The sequence below is a fragment of the Microcaecilia unicolor genome, chromosome 3, assembly GCF_901765095.1.
Source record: "Microcaecilia unicolor chromosome 3, aMicUni1.1, whole genome shotgun sequence".
NCBI classification, from domain to species: domain Eukaryota; kingdom Metazoa; phylum Chordata; class Amphibia; order Gymnophiona; family Siphonopidae; genus Microcaecilia; species Microcaecilia unicolor.
Genome location: NC_044033.1, coordinates 196686049 through 196711737, shown reverse-complemented (window position 1 = coordinate 196711737; position 25689 = coordinate 196686049).

Below are 25689 nucleotides of genomic sequence, written 5' to 3'. Positions count from 1 at the left end.
GATTTATTTACCGCCTTTTTGAAGGAATTCACTCAAGGCATAAGCAATAGACAATTACAGCAGTAAAAATATTCAAATAGCAATGCAAAGTATGGCATAGTATACTACTTACAATGTCAACACAATACGTAAAGATGGAACATACAGATAGGTAATAGAGTAAGAGGAGTTAGAAAATAAGGAGACTGGTTTAAAGAAAGTTGCACTTGAGGTCAGTGAGGTGCTTAAATGTTATCTCAGCTAGGGTAGGAGTGGATAAATATGTCCTGCTGCAGTATGTTCAACCTTGTGTGTGTGAGTGGGACTAAGAAGTTAGTTACTTCTTCCATTAAAGGCCTGGTTGAAGAGCCAAGCTTTCACCTGCTTCCTGAAGTAGAGATGGGCAGGAACTGAGAACAAACCACTTTGCCAAAACTATTTAGCCTTAAACATTTCAAGAAGGTAAAAGACAGACCACACCTATGTATTATCTAGACCTCCGACCCACCACAATTCCCAAAATACTAAAAACAAAAGCCATATTACCATACACCACCCCCAGCATCAAAACCATCGGCAAAAACCAGTGTTCATGAAAAACGCTATTTCAAGTCATTTTGTAACATCTGTTCCAGGATTTATCTGCGGAAAAGGGGTCTCACCCCATGATGTGCATGCATAAAACAATACATGGTGACTAGAACGCATGTCCTATGTGCTCCACGTGCAGCCATGCTCAGGAGCTTATAAAATACGCATGCACTTCACCGACATATGCTCACACTAGCTGCAAAGCATTTTCACCGTGATATCACCATTTCAGAAACATAGCCGCGTGGAAATAGTGGCGTTCACACAGGTATATTTATTTACTTATTTAAAAGATTTCTATTCCGCCTACAACTAGGCGGATCACAAGTCAACATACACAAAAGATAATAAAAACAAAATCATTATCAGAACAAAGCAGTACAATAGTCATAGAAAGCATAAACATCAGTGTCATGCGTGTTCAAACAAATATGTCTTCAGCAATTTACCAAACTGAACCCTGCTGCTATTTACACGTGAACATCCACCCTGTGCAGAGATTTCAATGGGGGCATTTTATACACGTGTGGGGGGGGGGGGGGGGGGGGGGAACTTCCATGTCAGGTTTCACAAAAGTGCATCATGTTTTAGCCACAGCTTTGCACAAGGGATTAAGGAAGTCTCTGTGCTCAACCAATGCAGTTTATTTCACCTCCAAAGTGAAGCCGGTTAAAATTGAGGCCTGATTATTTAACTAGCAGCACTTCCATGTGTAGGTTTGTAAAATGAGGCAGTTACATTTGGAAGTTGCAAAATTGCCACTTTCCTGTGTAAGTTGCCAGGTCTGTGCCATTCATATAAGAGGTAAAGCGCGGTGGAGATGCTCAAAACTCAAAGTCCTGGATTTCAAACATGCCGACTTTAGTAAAGTAGATGAAAACCCTGAAGAAAGAGCAGATGGGGTGGGAAAGACAGTGGTCCAGGCTGAAAGGAGCTATAAATATGTAAGGAAAGAAAATAAAAACAAGAGGAAAAGGAAACTTAGATGGTTCTCCAAACAAGTGGCTGAGAAAATAAAGGCGAGAGAGGTGGCGTTTACCAGGTAAAACTGAAGGAAGTGAAGAGAAAGATACAGCTGGTGAAAGCACAAGTGGAAGAAGGAATGGCTAAAGGTATGTTGGGAAAGGAGGAAGGATAGAAATGGAATTGTCAGACTGAAAGATGCTGAGAACCGCTATGTGGCGAATGATGAGATGAACATGCTGAACAAACACTTCTGTTCTATGTTCATGGAAGAAATTCCTGGAGAACACCACGATGGACTGGCAAAGGTACATATGAGAATGGAGTAGATATTGCACCGTTCACGGAAGAAAGTGTTTATGAACAACTTGAAAAATTGAAGGTGGACGTAGCATCGAGGCCAGATCGGATACATCTCAGGATATTGAGGGAGTTCAAAGAGGTTTTTGTGGGTCCTCAAAGATTTTTGGAGATGGGGGAGGTTCTGTGGGATTGGATGAAAGCGGATATGGTTCCTCTTCACAAAAATAAACGTACAGATGTGGGGAAACTACAAGCCGAAACCTCACTTCAATGGTTGGAAAAATAATGGAGGCTCTGCTGAAGGAAAGGATAGTGAACATCCTAGAATCAAGTTAACAGATCTAAGACAACATGGTTTTTCCAGTTCACCACTCTGGGTTCTAACTTCAGCCCATTGAGTTTATTCAAGAGCCTCCTATGAAGAACCATGCCACGCATTAGATATTGTCTACTTGGATTTCAGCAAAGCTTTTGACATGGTTCTTCATAGAAGGCTCTTGAATAAACTCAATGGGCTGAAGTTAGAACCCAGAGTGGTGAACTGGATTAGAAACTGGTTGACAGACAGATGCCAGAGAGTGGTGGTTAATAGAATTTGGAATTTCCTCAGAGGAAGGGAAGGAGAGTAGTAGAGTTCCTCAAGGATCGGTACTGGGGCTTTCTTTAATATATTTGTGAGCGACGTTGCTGAAGGGTTAGAAGATCAAGTTTGTCTTTTTAGGGACGATACCAAGATTTGCAACAGAGTTGGACACCCTGGAGGGAGCGGAGAACATGATGTGCAGAAACTAATGTTTTGCTGTTAAAATTTAATACGAAGAAGTGCAGAGTGATACATTTGGGAAGTAAAAATCCAAGAAAATTGTATGTGCTAGGAGGTGAGAGGCTGATATTCACAGACATGGAGAGAGACCTTAGGGTGACAGTGTTTGAGGATCTGAAGGCGACAATATAGTGTGACAAGGCCAGAAGGATGCTAGGCAGGGCCGCAGAGAGGGGGGCAAAATTCCCAGACCTGGGCCTCCAAGGGGGGCCCGGCTCCGGGGTCTCTCTCTCTCTCCTGCTCCTGACGGAACCCCGGTGATCGTGTCCCTACAGGACCAGGAGAGAGAAAACTCTGGCGCTGGGCCCCTCTTGGAGGCTGAGAAGGACCCGGAGGAGCAGACACTGCAGGTCTTCCTCCAGCGCTGCTCTTCACTCTGCCCATTGCTTGCCAAGCAGCTGCTTTTCCTCTCAGGCCACTCATGCGCGGTTTTGAAACCGAGCATGCCCTGAGAGGAAAAGCAGTCACAGGGGCAGGCAGTCAGCACTGGAGGAAGATATCTTCTGCTGGCGGGGCCTCGGGATCCCCACCAGCCAAGGTATTTAGGCAGCGGCAGCGATTGGGGGTGGAGCGGCAGCGGCCCTGCCCCAGGCCCAGTTCAGTCTCTTGGCGGCCCTGATGCTAGGCTGCATAGAGAGAGGCGTAATGAGGTATTGATGCCCCTGTACAAGTCATTGGTGAGGCCCCACTTGTGTTCAGTTCTGATGGCCATATCTTGCTAAGGATGTAAAAAGACTTGAAGCAGTTCCAGAGAAAGATGATGAAAATGGTATAGTGTTTGCGCAAAAGACATATGAGAAGAGAGTGGAAGACCTGAATACGTATACTGCAGAGGAAAGGAGGGACAGGGGAGATATGACACAGATGTTTAAATACTTAAAAGGAATTAATTTTAGTGTCCAATGTTCCCGTAATAAACCATATGGGAACAGATTGATGGGAGCATTGGACATTAAAGGGTTATATGCACATAAATCTTTTCCAGAGATAGGGAAACAGTAGAACTAGAAGACATGAATCGAGGTTGGAGGGGGTCAATTTATGAGTAACATCGGGAAATACTTTTCATGGAGAAGGTAGTGGATACCTGGAATACTCTCCTGGTGGAGGTAGTGGAGACAAAAACAGTTATGGAAATCAAATACGCGTAGGATAAACAGAGAAGCCCTACCTAGAAAGAGAATGGAATGAAAACAAAATTTAAATGACCTTCAGGCTTTGATAGGATTTAGAGAGGTGTAAATGGGCTGCAGCTTTGGAACTCACTTCCACCTCATCTTCATTTAGAAACCAACCTTAATAGTCTAAAGATGTTCCTGTTTAAGAAAACTTATGGGTCTGAGCCCTCTTGATCCCAAGCCCGACTCATGATAGCCTTTGTTGATGCTGCAATACAGCGTCTTCGTCTCTTCTCTTCTCTTCTCTTCTCTTCTCTTCTCTTCTCTTCTCTTCTCTTCTCTTCTCTTCTCTTCACTTCTTCCAGTGTGTCCTATCAATGATTGTAGTTCCAATCTTTGAGTCTTGTGAGGCCACCGCTTGAAATCTCGGCAGCCATTTTCAAGAAGTGACGACAGCGGGGGGGGGGGGGGGGGGGGGGGGGGGTCAGCAGCAGTGGAGGCAGGAAAGTCTGGGGTTCTTTCCTGCCCCAAAGAGGCCACTAGACCACCAGGGTTGCAAACTAGGCCCAAGAGGGAGAGAAGGGGCAGCTGCTCATGGATGAGAGGGAAGGGAGAGGAGAGGAGAGGGGGACACGCTGTACATGGAGGGGAGGGCAGGGAAAAGGGGGAAATGCAGCACATGGATAGAAGGGGATAGAGAGGAGAGGGAGACATGCTGCTCATAGATGGGAGGGAAAGGAGGAAAGCTGCTTGTGGATGAGAGGGAAGGGAGAGGAGAGGGGGACACGCTGTACATGGAGGGGAGGGAAGAGAAAAGGGGAAATGCAGCATATGGATAGAAGGGGATTGAGAGGAGAGGAGGGACCATGCTACATCATTTCTAATTTTGTATTTAGACTACGGAAGAAAATGCATTTCTGTTACTCTTACCAGTATTTTCACTGCTTATAGAATCTGGCTTTCTTGGGGGATCAAGGCAACTGTGCAGTGGGGGTGGGGCTGCATTTTATTTTTTGTGTCCTTTTTTTCTGTCTCCGCAAATATAGTAACCCTACTGGTGCCCATTTCATGGTCTGGAGTTATCGGTATCCACTCATGTCAGCCATTATTCCAGGGAGTCACATATCCTGGAGAGAACATGATGTCCTTATCTGGCTCAGGGGTTCCGGTTTATAGCCGTTAGAAAGATTAAGGGCAATGGAAAAAGTATGCTCCTGTGGTAAACTGACCACGGTGTATTATCAGTGCAGTGTACGCTTCTGTGGTAAATCTCCCTCTTTTCGGTGTTAGTGCAGTTGAGCTTCAGCAGTAAACTGGCCATGTGTGTTTTCAGTGCAATATGTACTCCTTTGGTAAATCAGCCCCTTTTCAGTGTTATCACTGCAGTGTGTGCTTTACTGGTAAATCCTCTCCTCGTCTGTGTTTTTTCCCTTTCTTCATTCTCTCTGTCTGTCTGTGCCTCTTGTTCAGGAGGTGGCTCTTCACACTTGCAGTCTTTGCGTTGGCGTTACAAGGCGCTCATGGGGAGGGGTTCAGGTGGCAGTATTCTCTAGAAATAATTGTCTATTTTTGTAAGATCCCAGCCCCTTTCCTTCCCTAATGTGGTATTTATAGCTGCGTTGCATCACTAGTTTCCGCCGCTGATGCAGACAACCAGAGAAATGCAGAAGGAGGAGGAACCTCAGGGCCCTGCCGGGGTCCTGACATGCTATCTCCTTATGGCACCTGAACCCCAGCACTTAGACAGCCAGTAGCTGTGATTGAGTGACACGGTTCTCAGCAACGATTGCCAGCAGCACAGGCTGCCTCTCCGACTTGCTGTAGGGGTCAGCTTGCAGCTTCATCTTGGTTCTTCGGCTTGTACCCTTCCTTCCGTTATAGCTGCACTCAGATTATTTTGAGTTATGATAGCTGCAGAGCCTGGATTCAAATCGCTTCACCACAAGCAGCTCTGACAAGTGTACCAAGGGTCCAAGCTCACGTGCAACGTGGAATGAGAGGCACTTCCTTTTTGTAAATGTTATTTATGAAGGACTGATACAGTGGACGTAGAAAACAGAATACAAAGCAACCAGCAAACGTGCAATGTAGTAATCATGACCAAATGTCACGAAACAAAAAGGGGTTGGCATCCCCAGCCAGTAAAAGAAACCAAACACAATTATGGCTTAAGTGTGGGTGGTGTCCCCTCCTCCCGGTGGGTTCTTATTCAGGATCCACAGAGGATCAACCCCCCCCCACACACACACATCCATCCATGCTTCTTTAGTGCCTCTTCTGTGTTCTTACCACCCGTCGATCCATTCACCACACGCTACCCTCACATTAACAATGAGACAAAAATTGAGCTCTTTGGCATGAACTCAACTCGCCGTGTTTGGAGGAAGAGAAATGCTGCCTATGACCCAAAGAACACCGTCCCCACTGTCAAGCATGGAGGTGGAAATGTTATGTTTTGGGGGTGTTTCTCTGCTAAGGGCACAGGACTACTTCACCGCATCAATGGGAGAATGGATGGGGCCATGTACCGTACAATTCTGAGTGACAACCTCCTTCCCTCCGCCAGGGCCTTAAAAATGGGTCGTGGCTGGGTCTTCCAGCACGACAATGACCCAAACATACAGCCAAGGCAACAAAGGAGTGGCTCAGGAAGAAGCACATTAGGGTCATGGAGTGGCCTAGCCAGTCACCAGACCTTAATCCCATTGAAAACTTATGGAGGGAGCTGAAGCTGCGAGTTGCCAAGCGACAGCCCAGAACTCTTAATGATTTAGAGATGATCTGCAAAGAGGAGTGGACCAAATTCCTCCTGACATGTGTGCAAACCTCATCATCAACTACAGAAGACGTCTGACCGCTGTGCTTGCCAACAAGGGTTTTGCCACCAAGTATTAGGTCTTGTTTGCCAGAGGGATTAAATACTTATTTCCCTCTGCAGAATGCAAATAAATTCATATACTTTCCACAATGTGATTTTCCGGATTTAATTTGTGATGTGCTATCTCTCACTGTTACCAATAACCTACCCTTCAATTATGGGCTGCTCATGTCTTTGTCAGTGGGCAAACTTACAAAATCAGCAAGGGATCAAATACTTATTTCCCCCACTGTATGTATACCGGAATATCACCCTAGGCCGACCTGCCTTGGCCCTCCAACGGTCAAAAGTCCGCTATGCATCCCATAAGCACTAGAAAAGGCAGTGTCTAATCCCCTCTCTGCCACCAGTTCCACTGTTAGTCTAATTGGTGGTTTGAGTACCAAGTTGTTGAATTTGTGAATTTAGGAAGCAGGTCCCAGTCCAACCACTGGCACCAAGCTCACGTCTCAGCCATAGTGTAGTGAAAGAAATTCCTCCTGCACAAAACTAGTTGGTCAGTTCACAGGAGAAGGAACCTGTAATTGGATATGTTGTGCAGTACAGCCCTGTGTGCCCTGACACACAGGAAGGGGGGAGATTGTAGGTAGTGGCTTCCTGCATTTCTTCATCCTCTTCTGCCTCCATTTGTGGAGGATTTGCCTAATGGTTAGTGCAGTGGACTGAAAAACCTGAGGAACAATTCCTATTGTGACTCGTTGTCACCCTGGGTAAATCACTTAACCCTCCGTTGCCCCAGGTACAAAGCTTAAGACTGTGAACCCACAAGAGACAGAGAAAGTGTAATCTGCTTAGGTTGTCCCACAGAAAGATGGCATATCAAATTCATGAGCCCTTACCCTTTGGATAGGCACAGGCCTCGGTTTCCAGTCATTATGAAGCTGTGTTATTTTGGCAAGTCCGAGGAAAGCCTTCCAGGCAGAGGGGAACCGAGTTACAAGGTCAAGAGTGGGTGGACACAGGAATGGAAGGAAACACTCTCCTTCTCCTTCCCCAGCCGTACATCCTCAAGAACCCTATCACCACCATTCCCTATCCCACTTCCCAGAACAGCCATCTACCAGAGGAAGAGGAGGGGGTTGCGCTTTATACAGTTCTGCCCTTCTGCTGACCGGCCCACTACTTATCTTCTGAGCTGTTCCTTGTATGGTTCACCCCAACACTGTCATCCAGGGGGTATGAAGCTCACCCTCTTCCACCAAATTGAGAGGGAAAGAAGAACAGGAGACACTGAGGGAAGAAAAAGGAGGGGTGGGGGAGGAGGAGAGAGAAAGAAAACAAAATGAAAGAAGATATAGAATAAGGCAGGGGAAAGGATGGAACATGAGTGGACCGGAATTGGGGGCAGAGGAAGGTAGGGAGATGAGAGGAGGAGAGCTGGAGAGGGTGAGAGGAAAGACAGGGAAATATAGTAACATAGTAGATGACGGCAGAAAAAGACCTGCACGGTCCATCCAGTCTGTCCAACAAGATAATTTCACGTGTGCTACTTTTTGTGTATACCTTACCTTGATTTGTATCTGCTATTGTCAGGGCACAGACCGTATAAGTCTGCCCAGCACTAGCCCTGCCTCCCAACCACCAGCCCCGCCTCCCACCACCGGCTCTGCCTCCCAATCTCGGCTAAGCTTCTGGGGATCCCGTCCTTCTGAGCAGAATTCCTTTATGTTTATCCTACGCATGTTTGAATTCCGTTACCGAACTGAGAGGATTCAAACAGAACTACTACTACTACTACTATTTAGCATTTATATAGCGCTACAAAGCGTACGCAGCGCTGTACAACATAGAAGAAAGACAGTCCCTGCTCAAAGAGCTTACAATCTAATAGACAAAAAATAAAGCAAGCAAATCAATTAATGTGTAGAGGAAAGAGAGGAGGGTAGGTGGAGGCAAGTGGTTACAAGTCAAAAGCAATGTTAAAGAGGTGGGCTTTCAATCTAGATTTAAAGATGGGCAAGGATGGGGCAAGACATAGGGGCTCAGGAAGTCTATTCCAGGCGTAGGGTGCAGCGAGACAGAAGGAGCGAAGTCTGGAGTTGGCAGTAGTGGAGAAGGGAACAGATAAGAAGGATTTGTCCATGGAACGGAGTGCACAGGAAGGGGTGTAGGGAAGTGGGAAGAAGTGGGAAGTGGGAAGAAGAGAGAAAAGGTCCATTTTACTACTACTACTTATCATTTCTAAAGCGCTACTAGATGTACGCAGCGCTGTACACTTGAACATGAAGAGACAGTCCCTGCTCAACAGAGCTTACAATCTAATTTTACAGGAAGAAGTTGATGTGTAAGAAGGTAAGAGAGGAAAAAAAATAAAACAGATGCCGCAAAGAAAATGAAAAAGAATAAAAACAGATATCAAAAGGAGAATAAACTAAAATAATTATCGAATTCGCTAAAGGATTTATATTGCAAAAATTAAAATAGACTTAGATAGCAAAAAAGGTACATTTTTGTCAATTATTGCAAACATATAAAATTGGAACAGGAGTGGCCTAGTGGTTAGGGTGGTGGACTTTGGTCCTGAGGAGCTGAGTTCAGTTCCCACTTCAGACACAGGCAGCTGCCTGTGACTCTGGGCAAGTCGCTTAACCCTCCATTGCCCCATGTAAGCCACATTGAGCCTGCCATGAGTGGGAAAGCGCAGGGTACAAATGTAATAAAAACTGACCTCTGGTCACAGGCTGGGGTTAAGTGTCCAGCCCACAGATGACCTTGTGCTGTATATAGATTAGGTTATGGGTTGGTTATCAAGGTTGCTGTGATTTGTGGGTTCAGATTGTTTTATTTATAGGTTGGTGGTCAATGTCTGGAGTGTAGATTGTTTATTTATTTATAGTGACATTTGTATCTCACATTATCCCAAACTGAGTTCAGGTTCAATGTGGCTTACAATCCAGACAATTCAGTGCATACAAATTATATAGTTATATATCCTTCTGGTAAAGGAAAAATGTTGAGTAAATCTTCTATATATGGTCATATGAAACTTTACAAAAATGAGCTTATAAATTATTTTATAAGGTTGTATTGTATAACAAACATCAAATTCTAAGCAGGATAAAGTTTGCAATGGCATTTTGCATAAAAGTGGTTATGGGTAGGTATTGGGGCAGGTGTGATGGTTGGGTTTTCAGTGTCTGGAGTGTGGGGCGTATTTTAGTTTATGGTTTGGGTGTTGATTGCTTTAGTGTGTGTCTTATGGGTTGGGTCTTTGCAGTGTATGGTATTGAGATACAAATGTTTTATTTTAGGTTGGGGGTCATAATTTATGGACAGACTGAAGCTGATGTTCAAAGGATTTATGCTGCAAACTTTGAGCTTGAGGTTTGGTCTCCTTGAAAATTTACAAGGGCCACAGGCCTGAATTTATGCTCAAAATGTCAGTAAACTCCTTTCTTTAAGGAGGCTGGTAATAGGGGTGAAGTTAGAGCAAACAAACATCAGGCCTAAATTTATCAGCAGAACTTCTAAGGTTCTAAATTTAGTAGAATTTTCCGCAAGAACGTAGAACGTGGGCTCCGATGTTAGACTAAAAATAGAGGGGAAATGTGAGTAACCGAACTGAGGAGCCAACATTTAGGAACTGAGGTTTTTTTGAACTTTGGGCCCCTTCCCTGTAAAGTGAGGACTTAAGCCTCTTGAGTTGTGATGGGCTTTGAAATCATACTGTAAACGGGTCTGAATTAAGTAAAATAATTCCATGAATAAACCCGATCTAGGGCTACTTCTAGCAAGAGCTACCAGGCTGGGAAGACTCCATGTGGCCTGATTTACGTGAGACAGAAGTGTGCGTTGTCTCGAAGCCCAGCAGATCTCCCTCATTGCTCCCAGGTTTTGTGTTGAACATTTTCACCAATCTGGGAGCCGGGTGGGGTTGGCACTGATTTGGGGGCTGTGGGAAGGGATACATGGACACTGCCCCGTGGTATCAAAGTGACGTTGGTGATTGCAGAGAGAATGAGAGCGGTCATCCCCTCCAGAACGTAAAGACTGCCAGAGAAGTGGAACTGGTTGCTGAATATCACTGTTTATCCCAGCCAGTTCCCCCTTGGTTCCTCACCCTCCTGAGTAAATGATGCAGCTCGTAGCTTCCACAACACGCCTCACTTCACACGTACCTGCAGATCCGCAGCATGCTTTGCCCTGTCACAGACGGCATCTGCTTGTGTGTGCAGTGAGGGGGGGGCAGAGGGTGCAGCAGGATAGTTCTTAACTCAAGGCCAGAGACGCGTAAGAATAGCAACTCTCCGTGTCTGGCGGCCCTTGTTTCTGCTGATGCCAGAACACTGAAAGATTCATTGTTTTCCAGTGCTTTGGACAGCATTGTGTGTGTGTTTGTAATCATCGATGCTGAGTTCTCCTCAGGGCTGCTGTATAATGTATAAAGAGAGGAGGAAGGGGATTATTGTGCATAGGTTATGCATCAGTGCTGCTGTATATTGTAAAAGGAGGGATTTTTGTGGAGGGGAGGAGGATTATCGATGCTGTGTGCCCCATAGGGCTGCTGTACAGTATGAGAGAACAGGATGAGGATCATCGATGCTGTATGCTGACCGAGCTGCTCTATAATGAAAAAGGCGGAGGAGAAAGACGACAGATTACTGTGGCTGGGCTGTAAATTACAGTGAGGGCTATTAATGCCTTGCCATATTTTTGTTAGTGCAGATATCATAGTGTCAGCTGCTCAGGGAAAATTTGCACTCTTAGGTGCTGTGGCTTATGGCCCTTCTTCGTGGGTCAAACTGGTTCTACCTGATCCTGGAAGTCTCTTCCTTATTAAAACCAGTCACACTGTTTTACTAGACCCTGTATCTCATCCCAAATAAGGAGGAGATGCTAAATCTGAGGAAAACTACCATATGAAACAGTAGAAACAGCTCAAGTGAAGGAACAAGAGGGGAGATAACAGTGTGCTGAGACCTCTTAGAGTGACCTGGGGTCATTCACATTATCTCCCTGTGCCTCAGTTCTAATCCTCAGCTCTTTCACTGACTGTGTGTGACCTCGGGGTGAGTTACTTCATCTCCCTGTGTCTCAGTTCTAATCCCAGGCTCTGTCGCTGACTTTGTGTGTATGATCTTGGAGTCATACACATTATCTCCCTGTGTCTCAGTTCTAATCCCCGGCTCTGTCACTGACTGTGTGTGGCCTCAGGGTGAGTCCTGTGCCTCTTAGGTCTCTGTAGAGTATAAAAGTATCTTTATGACAGGATACCTCTGTGAAAAGCCCCAAAAGATGGCTAATTTCTAAAGGTACTCTCAAATGAAGCACAAATCTTTTTGAGAGGCCCTCACATACCCCCACAAATTAGCAGCCTCCTATGAGTGACAATTTAAACTTTTGCCAGAAAAGACTTCTGCACCCACCTCCTCATTGGTCACATTTTTGCTGGCAAAAGTTTTGATCCAGTGAGGGGCACCGCTGAGGTCTGTAGTTTAAATTGTAATTTGTAAAGGTGATATCTGTGCTGTTTCTGAGGTGAGAGTGGTGCCCAGCTCCTCCGGGGAGGTTCCCGCAGACAGTGTTCTAAGCGGGGTAAGTTTTGGCGCAAAGCCGCCATTTTATTTCTATATTTCCGTCCAGTCGGGCGATGGCTGCTGAAGGAGTTAAGCGCTGCTCCCGCTGTGGTAAACGCTTTGCAGTACGTGCTGGCAGAGCCGGTGGGGGGAGGCGGGGCTGGTGGTTGGGAGGCAGGGCTAGTGCTGGGCAGACTTATACGGTCTGCGCCCTGACAATGGCAGATACAAATCAAGGTAAGGTATACACAAAAAGTAGCACATATGAGTTTATCTTGTTGGGCAGACAGGATGGGACCGTGCAGGTCTTTTTCTGCCGTCATCTACTATGTTACTATGTTCTCAACTAGACACGCAGGACCTGGAGTTTATGCATGGCTGTTGTGCCTGGGTCATTTTATAAACCTGCATATAAAGCAGTCTTTATGCTAATATCCAGTAGCCCCCTCTCTCTTGCTGCTACCTGGGATATGTGCAGAGATTTTGGGGGCAGATCTATGAAAGAGACCCAGCATCAGCGGCAGCTGAAGTGCAAAGAGACAGACTGAGCTGGAAAGGGAGTTGACTGATGGCCCCCAGCACAGGGACCTCCTCCAGGCAGAGCAGGAGACAGATGGCCAAAAGGATGGGTTACAGGATCTGTCCAGCAAAAATGCCTCCCCCACTCCTCCCCAGTGCAGTTAAATCTCTGAGACATATGCTAGCCTGGAAGCTAATCCTCCGGCGTGCGGGATGAGATAAAAAGGATGTACATTAGAGGATTAGTGGGGGGTAATCTGTGCATATCTGACATGGAGATAGATTAGGGCAGGACCTCCATAGAATGCACAGAACTGGGTCTCCATGTGTGACACCAGGGTCTACTCTGTATCCCAGTAGGGTTGCCAACTGAATCTAGATTCCCCTGACAGGATTGATCGTACGTCTGATTTCCCCATTGCATTCCCTAAGAAAAGCATGCAGCAAAAGTCCCAGCATGCAATGGGGTAAACCTAGGACCAAACCAACCCTGTCAGGCAAATCTGGATCCAGTTGGCAACCTTATATCCCAGGGAAGTGCCTGCCTCATGTCTGATGCCACTTACTGCTCCGGCAATAAATCCTATCCTATAGGCACCAGCTCTGTGGGTGTCTGGGCCCCCCCCCCCCAAAAAAAAAATTTTGTATGCTATACTTTATTACATTTGGAGCTGAAATCTCCACGCTGCAGGGCAGGAAGGAAGTGTTTCTGTATCCCGGTTACTGCTCCCGCCTCCCGCTGTAGCCTATGGGCTGGAATTTTTGACCAATGGGCTACAAGAGGAAGAGAGCTGGCTGTGTCTGATTGATGGACTCCAGGGGTAGGAGGGAGCTGCTGTAACCAAGGATATGGGCAATTCCTGCCTATAGATGCCAATGGGAAGGGGAAGAGCAGCAGATAGACACTGAAAGAAGACTCATCGTTGGCAGGACGATTTTAAAATAGTATGTTTAGCAATGAAGGACAGAGAACAGCGAAGTACTGGGAGAGGAATAGAGGGGGTAGGAAGGGGTTTGAAAGGTGAAATTAGATCTTACCTGCTAATTTTCTTTCCTCTAGAACCTCCAGACCGGTCAAGACGCGTGGGTTATGTACTCCTACCAGCAAAGGGAGACTGAGAAAACACTGAGCTTTTGGATACTGTATATATAACCTGTGCAGTACACCCACTAGCCAGTATAACACTAACAAAGCAGAGAAACAAAAACACTAACCATAACCAGCAACCCTGTACGTGGTCACTGCAAATGCAAGAACAACTTCTGTTCCTTTTATTGTTTTCCTTTTCTTTTGTCTGTGCTTCCACAGGTGGACTACCAAACCACAGCCACACCTGGCTCAGACTCATACCAACAAGCAACTGGTAAACAAGAGTCTGAAATTATGTGAACAACAATCATCAGCTGCCAAGAGATGTCAAAACACCAAAGCACACCTCCTGGACTAAAGAATAGACAGGGCGGGCCCTTGACCAGTCTGGAGAGTGTAGAGGAAAGAAAATTAGCAGGTAAGATCTAATTTCACCTTCCTCAGCGACCCTCCAGACCGGTCAAGACGCGTGGGACATACCAAAGCAGTAAATATCTACGGGTGGGACCCCCTAAGGCCAGAGGTCAAAACAGCTGCACCAAAATCCGCCTCCTCCTTTGCGTGAACATCAATCCTATAATGTTTGATAAACGAATGCAGAGAGGACCAGACTGCTGCCCGGCAAATATCTAGAGAAGGAATCATACTACTTTCCGCCCAAGAGGCTGCTACTCCCCTGGTGGAATGAGCTGAAAAGCCCTTAGGTATCGCACGACCCTTCAAGACGTAAGCAGACGCAATCGCCTCCCTCAACCACCGAGCTATCATTGCCTTGGACGCAGCCGCTCCCTTTTTTGGACCGCCATAAAGAACGAACAGGCGATCTGAGGTTCTGAACTCTCGGGTTCTAGACAGATAACAACGCAACACTTGCTTCACATCAAGCCGACGCTGTTCCGAGTCTCCCGCCAGATTTCCTAAGACTGGCAAAGAAATGACCTGATTCACATGAAACTCGGAGACTACCTTGGGCAAAAAGGAGGGCACTGGGCGCAGAGAAACCCTTTCCTTAGAAAAGGACAAAAAAGGCGTCCTACAAGACAAAGCATGAAGTTCCGAAACCCTTCGCGCCGACGTAATGGCCACCAAAAACACCATTTTTAAGGACAGATCTTTGTCCGTAGCCGAAACCAAAGGTTCAAACGGAGGCCGAATCAAAGTCTCTAAAACCAGATTCAAATCCCACGGCGGAACCAACCGACGACGAGGAGGCCAAAGCAATTTAACTCCCTTCAAAAACCGAACCACATCCGGTGCCGAAGCCAACGACCTCCCCTGCACCTTGCCACGAAAACAAGACAGGGCCGCCACCTGAACCTTCAAAGTGGACAAGGCCAGACCCTTGTCCAGGCCATCCTGTAAAAATTCCAACACGTCCGCGAGCGAAGAATGCATAGAGCTCACATTCCGAACTAGGCACCAGTGCTCAAAAAGCCTCCAGACCCGAACTTACGCCAGAGAAGTGGACTGCTTGGGGGTACTCAGCATCGTAGCAATAACTCTGGAAGAAAAACCCTTCTTCTTCAACTTGTGCCTTTCAAGAGCCAAGCCATAAGCGAGAACGGAGCCGGGTCTGGGAGAATGATGGGGCCTTGACACAACAACACTGTCTCTGTCAATGGAAGAGGTTCCGCTACCGCCAGATGCACCAGATCTCCATACCACGGGCGACGCGGCCAATTTGGAGCTATCAGAATCACCCGACCCAAGTGACGTTCGATGCGCTGAACTATTCTCCTGACTAACGGCCACGGAGGGAAAACATACAGCAGCTCCTGAGGCCACGGCAACAGCAGGGCGTCGATTCCTTCCGACCGAGGATCCCTTCTGCGACTGAAGAACCGCTTTACTTGCGCATTGCGAGCTGTTGCCATGAGATCCATCACTGGAAGCCCCCACACAGACACAATGCGATCGAAGACCGAGCGATGAAGCGCCCATTCCCCGGGGTCTAGAGTATGTCTGCTCAGGTAATCTGCATCTACGTTGTCCACCCCAGCCACATGAGCCGCCAACAAGACCTGGAGATTTCCGCCCACCGGCACAACTGCGCTGCTTCCTCCGTGACCGATCGACTCTTTATGCCCCCTTGCTGATTGACGTAAGCTACGGCCGTGGCATTGTCGCAGAGAACTCTGACAGACTTGCCTTGAAGCAGTGTCTGTAAAGACTGAAGAGCCAAACGAATGGCCCGAGTCTCCAACTGGTTGATGGACCACTGGGCTTCTTCCTGAGACCACCGTCCTTGCGCTACCTGACCGAGAGAATGAGCCCCCCAGCCTGATAGACTGGCATCCGTGGTGAGAACTACCCACTCTGGAGCTTCCAATAGCATTCCCTTTACCAGGTTCCGAGACTTGAGCCACCAACGGAGGCTGAGACGAGGGATTGCAGTCAGCGGTAAACGCATCTCCAACCCCTGCGATTGAGGAGACCAATGACTGAGTAGCGCTGACTGCAACTGCCGCATGTGTGCCCTGGCCCAGGGAACTACTTCTATTGTCGCCGCCATCATACCCAGGACCTGAAGGTAAGCACACGCCATCGGCCTTGCCTCCGCAAGAAAGCAACAAATCTGATCCTGTAACTTGCAAACTCGAAGGGATGGCAACACCACTCGACCGTTGAGAGTCTCGAATTGCACTCCCAGATATTTGAGAGACTGGGACGGAACGAGATGACTCTTGCTGAGGTTCACTACCCAACCAAGAGACTCCAGAAAGGCTACCACTCGAGCTGTAGCCACTTCACTCTCCTTCCGAGACTTGGCCCGAATTAACCAATCGTCCAGATAGGGGTGCACCAAAATGCCCTGTCTCCGCAATGCCGCCGCCACTACCACCATAACTTTGGAAAAGGTGCAGGGAGCTGTTGCCAGACCGAAGGGTAGAGCACAAAACTGAAAATGCTTCCCTAAGACCGCAAAGCGCAGAAAACGCTGATGCGCCGCCCGAATGGGAATGTGAAGAAAAGCTTCTGTCAAATCCAGCGACGTCAGAAACTCTCCCTTCCGGACCGCGACAATAATGTACCGCAATGTCTCCATGCGAAAAGAGGGAACCTTGAGCGCCGAATTGACTCCCTTTAGATCCAAAATAGGACGATAGGCACCCTCCTTCTTTGGTACTACAAAATAGATCGAATAGCATCCCGAGCATTGCTGAGTGGGAGGAACAGGAACCACTGCTCCCAGGGCGAGAAGACGATGCAACTTGTCCTGGACTACTGCTCTCTTGAGCCTCGAACAACAAGGGGACTCCAGAAACACTTTGTGAGGCGAATCTTCGAATTCCAGCGCATAACCATCTCGAATCACCTCGAGAACCCACTGATCGGACGTGATTTGGACCCAGCTCTGGTAAAACCAACTCAGCCGAGCCCCTACACGCACCAGAGCCTGGGTCCGCACACCTTCACTGTACATTACGCCCGGAAGACTGTCCTCCCACGGAAAAGTCACGCCCTCCGCGACGACTCCCTCGAAAGGACTGGGTGCACTGAAAAAACCGGCCTCTAGAAGACCCACTAGACCTTCCCGGCCTATACCGCCGGGCCTCCCTAAACCGACCACGAGAAGAAATGCCCCTGATGCCCGACTTGGACCGTAAATCCGGGAGACGAGGCACCTTAGCATCACTAAGGCCTTTCACTAAATTATCCAAATCTTCTCCAAAGAGCATGGTCCCCTTAAAGGGAAGAGAACACAACTTCTCTTTAGAAGCCGCATCCGCGACCCAACCTCGCAGCCATAGAGCCCTACGCGCTCCCACTATCATAGCCATATTCTTGGCGGACGCCCGCAACAAATCATAAAGGGCATCTGACAAGAAAGACGAACCCATCTCGAGTTTGGCTAATTCATGAACTCCAGAGGTACCAACCTCCACTGAATCGTCAAGAAGTTTCTCGGCCCAATGAAAACATGCTCGAGCCACCAGACCCCCACACACACAGGCCTGGAGGGCGAGCGCCGACAAATCAAAACTACGCTTAAGAAAGGCGTCCAACCTCCTATCTTGGGGGTCATGGAGAGCGGCTCCGCCGTCTACCGGGATAGCTGTTGCCTTAGTCACTGCTGTAACGACTGCATCTACTGTAGGGGCCTTAAAGGAATCTCTGTCCTCCTGAGGAAGAGGATAGAGTCTCGCCATTGCCTTAGAGACCTTGCACGGTGCATCCGGCGACTTCCACTCCTGGGAAATCATCTCCCGGAGATCCTTGTTCATAGGAAAGGACCGCGCTTTACTGTGAATACCCTTCACCAAAGGGTCCTGCCCAGATTCACTCAAGGGCACCTCAGGTTCAAACTTAAGGGTAACCGTGACCTGGTCTATGAGCTCCGTAAGCTCATCCCTATGGAAGATCCTGAGGGATCCTCACCAGGAACCGAATCAAAGAGGTCCCGAGAGCCTTCAAAGCCCTCTACATCCTCCTCAATACTTAGTGGGCCTTCCGAACCCAGCTGAGACAGGCAATCCCCATCTTCTGACCATTCTAGTCTTGGTCTCTTAGACAGTATAGAGCCAGCCCCCGTCCTCTAATTGGGGGGGGCCCGACTTCCAGGCTTGAAACAGGGTCCACACAAACTCAGGAGGAAACCCAACACCTCCTGAACCCTCAGAGGGAACTTTCTGCCCTAAAACGGAGGTGGCCGGTTCCACAATCGCTGAATCTGCGGGTCGCGCTTGATTCAAAATGGCGGCTGTTCCCGCCGAAACTGTAACCGCTGACATCGGGCCTGCCTGCGCCCCTGCTGACACTGGGACCGCCGATCCTGTCGGTACTTCCGCGGCCAACACGGGGGGAGCTGAAGTCGACTGTTTAGGCTCACTGCAAAGTCGACACTGACTGCCCGCCGTCTCTAACCCCCGCCGCAAACAGGCGCGACATCTAAGGAGCTTGCCGGTCATAATTACTGAGGAAATAAAACACTGACCCGACTCCGCGCCAAGTTCTCTGTTTTAAGAGAAATTCTCACTGCTCTCCCGTCTTGTGCAAGGAACCGACGTTCCACACCAAATAAATAATTAAAGGTCCTTAAAGACACAGAACACTGCTGGCAGCTGAAAATTGTGAGGCACTCAAGGCTACAATACAGAGAAAGAGCCGAGGCACAGAGCTGCCACTTACTCAGAAATGGAGGGCAGCAAAGGGGGAGGGACCCGCAACACAGGTGTAATACCCCAGGGGAAACACTGGGCCCCACCGGACCCAGGGCCCCGAAGCACACTTTTTTTTTTTATTATTATTTTTTTTTTTAAACCACGTACAGGGAGACACAGAATGGACAAATTTGGAAGAAAACCCCCAATTATCCTATCCTATGAGCAAAACTACCTCACCAGGCCAGTGAAGACTTCACAGGCTGTCCTTCTACCTCTGCTAGACTGAGAAAATACTGGCTACTGGGTGTACTGCACAGGTTATATATACAGTATCCAAAAGCTCAATGTTTTCTCAGTCTTCCTCTGCTGGTAGGAGTATATAACCCACGCGTCTTGACCGGTCTGGAGGGTCGCTGAGGAAGGCGTTACTTGCCATGCAGCTTTTAAGAGCTGGAGGTGGGTGAAAGCAGCTGTAACAGGAGGGTTGCTGGGTGATGAGGATATGCACTAGGAGTAACAGAAAGGAGATGTGAGGTCATTGCCTGCTGAGAAATCGGGCCTCCCGTCCAGCGACAGCAGGAAGCGCCTTCATAAAGCATCGTCTCCTCCTACTGATCCCACATCTCCCGGCAGCAGGAGATGACGTTTTATGAGGGCGTTTCCTGCTGCTGCTGGATGGGGAGACCACTCCTGTTACCGCTGGCTGCGAATCAACTGTACTGGGGCGGAGAAGTGGATGGAGTTGGGTGGCACAATGGGCAGAGCTGGAGTGGGCTGGGGGTGGACCCTGAATCTCCTGTTGAGCGGATCGGCCCCATTGGCAGCTCTGGAAAGGCTGGGTGATGGGAGTGGAGCTGTGGGGAGAAAAATAGAGGGGGTCGAGGAAGGGATGAAGCAGTTTCTGGCTGGGAGACAGAATAAATCTTTCAAGAGCAGGAGTTCCATCTTTTACACTGAGCCAGCTAGAGGTGGCAGAAAGCAGCTGTTGGGGGGGGGGGGGGGGAGAGCTGGGTGATGAGGATGTGTGCACGGAGTGGAGCGGTGAGGAGAGGAACATATTTATAAATGACCTAGATATGGGAGTAACTGGTGAGGTAATTAAATTTGCTGACGACACAAAGTCATTCAAAGTCGTTAAATCGCGGGAGGATTGTGAAAATTACAAGAGGACCTTACAAGACTGGGAGACTTGGCGTCTAAATGGCAGATGACGTTTAATGTGAGCAAGTGCAAAGTTTTGCATGTGGGAAAGAGGAACCCGAATTATAGCTATGTCATGCAAGGTTCCACGTTAGGAGTCACAGACCAAGAAAGGGTTGTAAGTGTCGTCATTGATAGGGGATTGGAAGACTTCCCTATGAGGAAAGGCTAAAGCGGCTAGGGCTCTTCAGCTTGGAGAAAAATGGTGGCTGAGGGGAGATATGATAGAGGACTATAAAATAATGAGTAGAGTTGAATGGGTAGATGTGAAGCGTCTGTTTACGCTTTCCAAAAATACTAGGACTAGGGGGCATGCGATGAAGCTACAAAGTAGTAAATTTAAAACGAATTGGAGAAAACATTTCTTCACTCAACATATAATTAAACTCTGGAATTTGTTGCCAGAGAATGTGGTAAAAGTTAGCTTAGCCTTGTTTTAAAAAAGGTTTGGATAACTTCCTAAAAGTCCATAAGCCATTATTAAGATGGACTTAGGAAAATGCTGCTTATTTCTAGGATAAGCAGCATAAAATGTATTGTACCTTTTTGGGATCTTGCAAGGTACTTTTGGATTGACCAGTGTTGGAGACAGGATGCTGGGCTATAAGGTATTGGAAATTCAGCTAACACTTTGTGAAGTTAGTGGTGTCTTAGTGAGAAGTGCACCTGTTTTTGAAAGAAAGCGTTGTGAGTTCAAATATATGGGGAAGAAACCGAAAACACCCAGTGCCTCATTGACTGATGGCTCAGTGGCTAAAGAGCTGTGATATCTTTATTGGAGGTCATGGGTTTGAATCTTAAATCCAATTCAAGGAATGAAAGGTATATGGGGAAGAAACCGAGAAGGCCCAGTAGCTGACTTGATTGACTGGTGGCTCAGCAGCTAAAGAGCTTGCTCTGATCCAAAAGGCCATTGATTCTAGCCTAGCCTAGAGCTAGGTGGGACCAGAACAGGTAAGTGAATGGGGAGGGGTCAGATATGAGGAGATTGGGGGGGGGGGTTGAGAAGGAGGAGACAGATCTGGGTGAAACCTAAGGACTGTAAATAAAGAGTTTCTTTACTTTTTACAACTTTTTACAAATTTGACTAAAACTACCTCCTTCTCCTTCCTATTTGGAACAGTGTTCCAAATATATTGGGTGACCCCCCCCCCCCCCCCCCAAAAAAAAAAAGTATGTTAGGTGAAAACTAATAACTGCAAGGGTATTTTAGTACTTGAAAAATGGACAAAATTTTACTAAAACTACTTGTATCTTCCCTTCTCCCCAAGCACCCCACTCCCCTTTACTGAGGCTTGAACTACCTTTGTGTTCCTAACCCAGCTCACCCTTACTGAGGGTTGAACCACTGGGGCTTCTTATTATCAACCTTCCAATGCCTTCAAACCAACCACCTTGGTGTTATTAACCCAGCAGCCAACCTCTAGGCCAGCCAGGCTTTCACACTAGGCCCTTTTCAGAACTTATACTTCACCTCTTCTGGGTTCGGCTCTCTGTAGGATAGAGAAGATTACCTGGAGTTGGAACAATATTCTAGAGCTGTTGGCCGCTTGGAACTAAAATCCACCTACTAAAGTGTAGGTAATCAGGAGTTCAAATCCCAAGTACTACTCTAATTTAAATACTTTAAACAATTACTAAAATGCAAGAGCCAATAAGTTGTTCTCTTGTACTGAATTACATTTTCCAACAAATAATAACAAGTTTTCTGTAATCAGAGTTTCAATAGACAATAACTAATCATTTTAATCCTGCCAAGTGATTTGACTAAGGTGCAGCCCTATCACAAGCCCCTGATCTTCTCCAGTGTCTCATATCTGATTTCTGTTCAATGTCTTCAGAAGAAGGGGTTGGTGGGGTCCCTGTCCAGTGCCAGTTTTTCATGGACATCAAAAGGAATCACAGCCCAGAGAGGTTCCCATTTTCTCCAGGACTGATCCTGTGATGAGATGGATGTACTGGAGAATCGGATGCACCCTTAGCATATAGGAGATTTCAGCTGCAGACAGGTGTTGGGATTGCTGGACAGATGGATTATATCACACTCAGGACAAAATTGAGAGGAAACAGAGACAGTGTAAAGGGATGAGGCATCTCAGATGAACCTTTTTCACTTCCAGCTCTTCACTTCAACATTCTCTCCCATCCAATGACCCCTTTCAATTCCCTTTACCCCTTCCTAACCCCCTATATTCCTCTCAGTGCCCAGCCCTTCTCCCCCTTAGCATTCCTTTCTGTTTCTTCTAGGCTTTTACAGCTCCATCCTCACTGCCAGGCAATAACCCCATCCTATTCTTCTCCCTACAGCTTCACTCTCAGCCTCTCTTCCCCATACAGCTCCTTTCTGCCTCTTCCAGCCCTTCACAGAAGAATTCTCACAGGTAAATATCAAGCAGCTACCCCCAGATACTCTTATGGTCACAGCAACATTCCCCATGCAGATGACATAGCTGCATGTGATAAATTCCTAAAAACATGCATCCTGGACCACCAGTAACAAAATGAATCAAATGTATTCTAACTCATAACATTGTCTAGTTCCTGATCCTACCAGTTGAAATCAGTGCTGCAGGGTCAGAAATCCAGGACTGGCCCAAAATCTCCCACCTGGAACTGAATATTGAGCCTGCAAATAGGTGGGAAAATGTGGGGTACAAATGCAACAAATAAATAAATATCTTGGAAGTTCTGTTATGAGGATCTTGGATCCAGGGGTGTCAAACTGAAATACCGGGTTAGGGAAGCAGAGGACAGAGGAGAGCAGTCAGTAACAAATATTACAGATTTGCATCGAAGGCCTGCTGAAAAAGCCAAGTCTTAATGGCAGTTTTAAAACAGGATAAGGACAGTTCACTTCTCATTGACAGAGGTAAATTGTTCTAGAGGACAGGAGCGGTGAAATAAAAGGCCGCCTGCCTTGTTTGTTCATATCGGGCCTGTTTTGGACTGGGTAAAACCACCCTGAGCGGAGAGCATGAGAGGGAGTGTAGGGAATCGCGAGGGAGCTGAGATAGGAAGGCGAAAGGCTTCGAAAGTCAACAGAAGAACCTTATAGTGAATTTGGAAAGATACTGGTAGCCAATGGTGGACCTTTAGAAGAGAGAGTTGGAAGTATCTGAAGTCTCTAAAGGGAAGAGGCTGAAGGGTTCTTTTACTAAGCCATGGTAAAAAGTGGCCTGTGGTAGTGTGGGCGTGTGTTTTTGGCACATGCTGGGCCATTTTTTGCCGTGACTGGGTAAAAAGGCGTTTTTTAATGGGCTGGAAAATTGGCGAGTGCTAAAATTAAAACTAGCGCAAGCCCATTGATCAGCGGTAAGGGCTCACACACTACATGCGTGGTAACTGTTAAGCACGTGCCAACTGCCAATTACCTCTGGAAATGCCACGCACGGTAGAAAATAAATAATTTCTACCGCCGGAATGAGCGTGTGCCAAGTCCAAAATTACCGCCTAGGGGGCACGCTAGCCTGGCAGTAGTCCCATTTTGGTGCAGGCTGTACGTGCGTAGGCCCTCCTGCGGCTTAGTAAAAGAGCCCCTGAATGATGGAGACAACCACTGTGGATGTAACTATGTGAGTGAAGAAACAGGTTGTGAGAGCGAGAGGAGCTCGGAGACACAGCTTGGGTTATGATGAGGGAAGAGAGCTGGGAGAAAGAGACACCATTTGGGAGGGGACTCAAGATGCAGAAGAAAGAGGAGCTGAAAGAGGCCGAGCCTATCTTTGAGGGATTGGGAAAAGAGAGGCTGAGAGAAAGGTGAACCTTCAGGGGAGGTTTGAGAAGTCCTGTCCTACATGATTAACACTTAACCTGGCCCTGGAAGCCAAAGTTAGATTTGTAGGGGTGTCAGACTGCAGAAGGCTTTGGGATACCCATAATAATTTTGCAGCTTTATTTATATGCAAAAATATCATGCATACACACTAGGGATATCCTGAAAACCACTTTGACACCCATGGACTCAAGCTCCTCATAACGGAGCTTCCAAGATACCTAGATCCAGGAGGGAAATTATAGACCAGTCCTGGATTTCTGACCCTATCCTGGTGCATTATGGGACCTGCAGCACTCAACTGGTAGGATCAGGCACTACAAATACCACTTGACAGCACTGTCCTAAGGGCAGGAAGTGGGTAATGCATTTTCTCTCCTTGCTATCCTGAGGCTAAACGTCCAGCTCCTCCATCTGTCTGCAGCTGAAATCTTCTATCTATTCAGAATTTGGGACTGGGATTCCAGCTAATGAGTTTGACTGGGCAGCACAGGTCTGAAAAGTGGGTTCAGGAATGAAGTAGAGATCAGGATACTGGGGAGGGTTTTATGTGAGGGGGGAACATTAAAGAGACTTTTCCATTAAACCAGGAGAAATTGTACAGTACCAGGGGGTGGAATATAAACTCAGGAGGTTTGGACACTTTCCCTTAAAGCCTGTCTTGTTAGAGGGTACATGGGAGACAGTTCTAAATCTCCTGAGGTTAGAGAGTATAAGGGACACAGTCTTGTTAGAGGTTACATCTTATACTCTCTAACCTCAGGAGGTTTAGGACTGTTTCTCTTGTACCCTGCATCAAGACAGTCTCCCTTATACTGTAATCTCAGGAGGTTAAGGACAGTCTCCTTCACACCCTATACTATGACCTGAAATGTTTTCCTGGCTCATTCTGTGCCTTTGGTTCTGGTGCAGGTTCCCTTATTTTCTCATTATCTGCCCTGTATCAGTCACCTATAATTTAGACATTTAACACACCAGGTTTAGGGAGCTGAGGTTGGGCTGTTTAAGGCTGGTGTGAGGGTGGCCAATCCTCTGCCCTTATTATCTTAACTATGGCTTTTTCTGTCATATTGAAATTTGATGGAAGGATGATACATAATGAAAGAACTGGCTTGGCTGTGTATAACGGATTTTTTTGGGATGTGAAGGGTGGAAGCTGGAGTTGTGTAGGGAGCTGCATCTGTCAGTTGGTTGTTTGTATATAGATGTTTATATATAATCATTGTTAAGAGAGCCTGTGGTGTCTAGAAAGTTGACTTTTTCTGTCAATATTGAAATTTGATGGTAAGATGATACGTATTGAAAGAATTATAAAATTAGTTGTGTCTTTTCTCCCTCAATTCAAATCATAAAAATGTCATCAATATTCCAGAAGTATTTTAGGAATTTAATCTGAGGGGACAGAGGCTGCGAATAGGATTTCTGCTATGAAAAGTTTGCATATTCTGGTGCCATCCTGATGTCCACAGCAGTGCCCATGATTTGCAGATAGGTATCATTATTAAAACGGAAATAATTGTGTTAGGATACATTTGATTCATTTTGTTACTGGTGGTCCAGGATGCATGTTTGTAGGAATTTATCACATGCAGCTATGTCATCTGCATGGGGAATGTTGCTGTGACCATAAGAGTATCTGGGGGTAGCTGCTTGATATTTACCTGTGAGAATTCTTCTGTGAAGGGCTGGAAGAGGCAGAAAGGAGCTGTATGGGGAAGAGAGGCTGAGCGTGAAGCTGTAGGGAGAAGAATAGGATGGGGTTATTGCCTGGCAGTGAGGATGCAGCTGTAAAAGCCTAGAAGAAACAAAAAAGAACTTAAGGGCTGGGTACT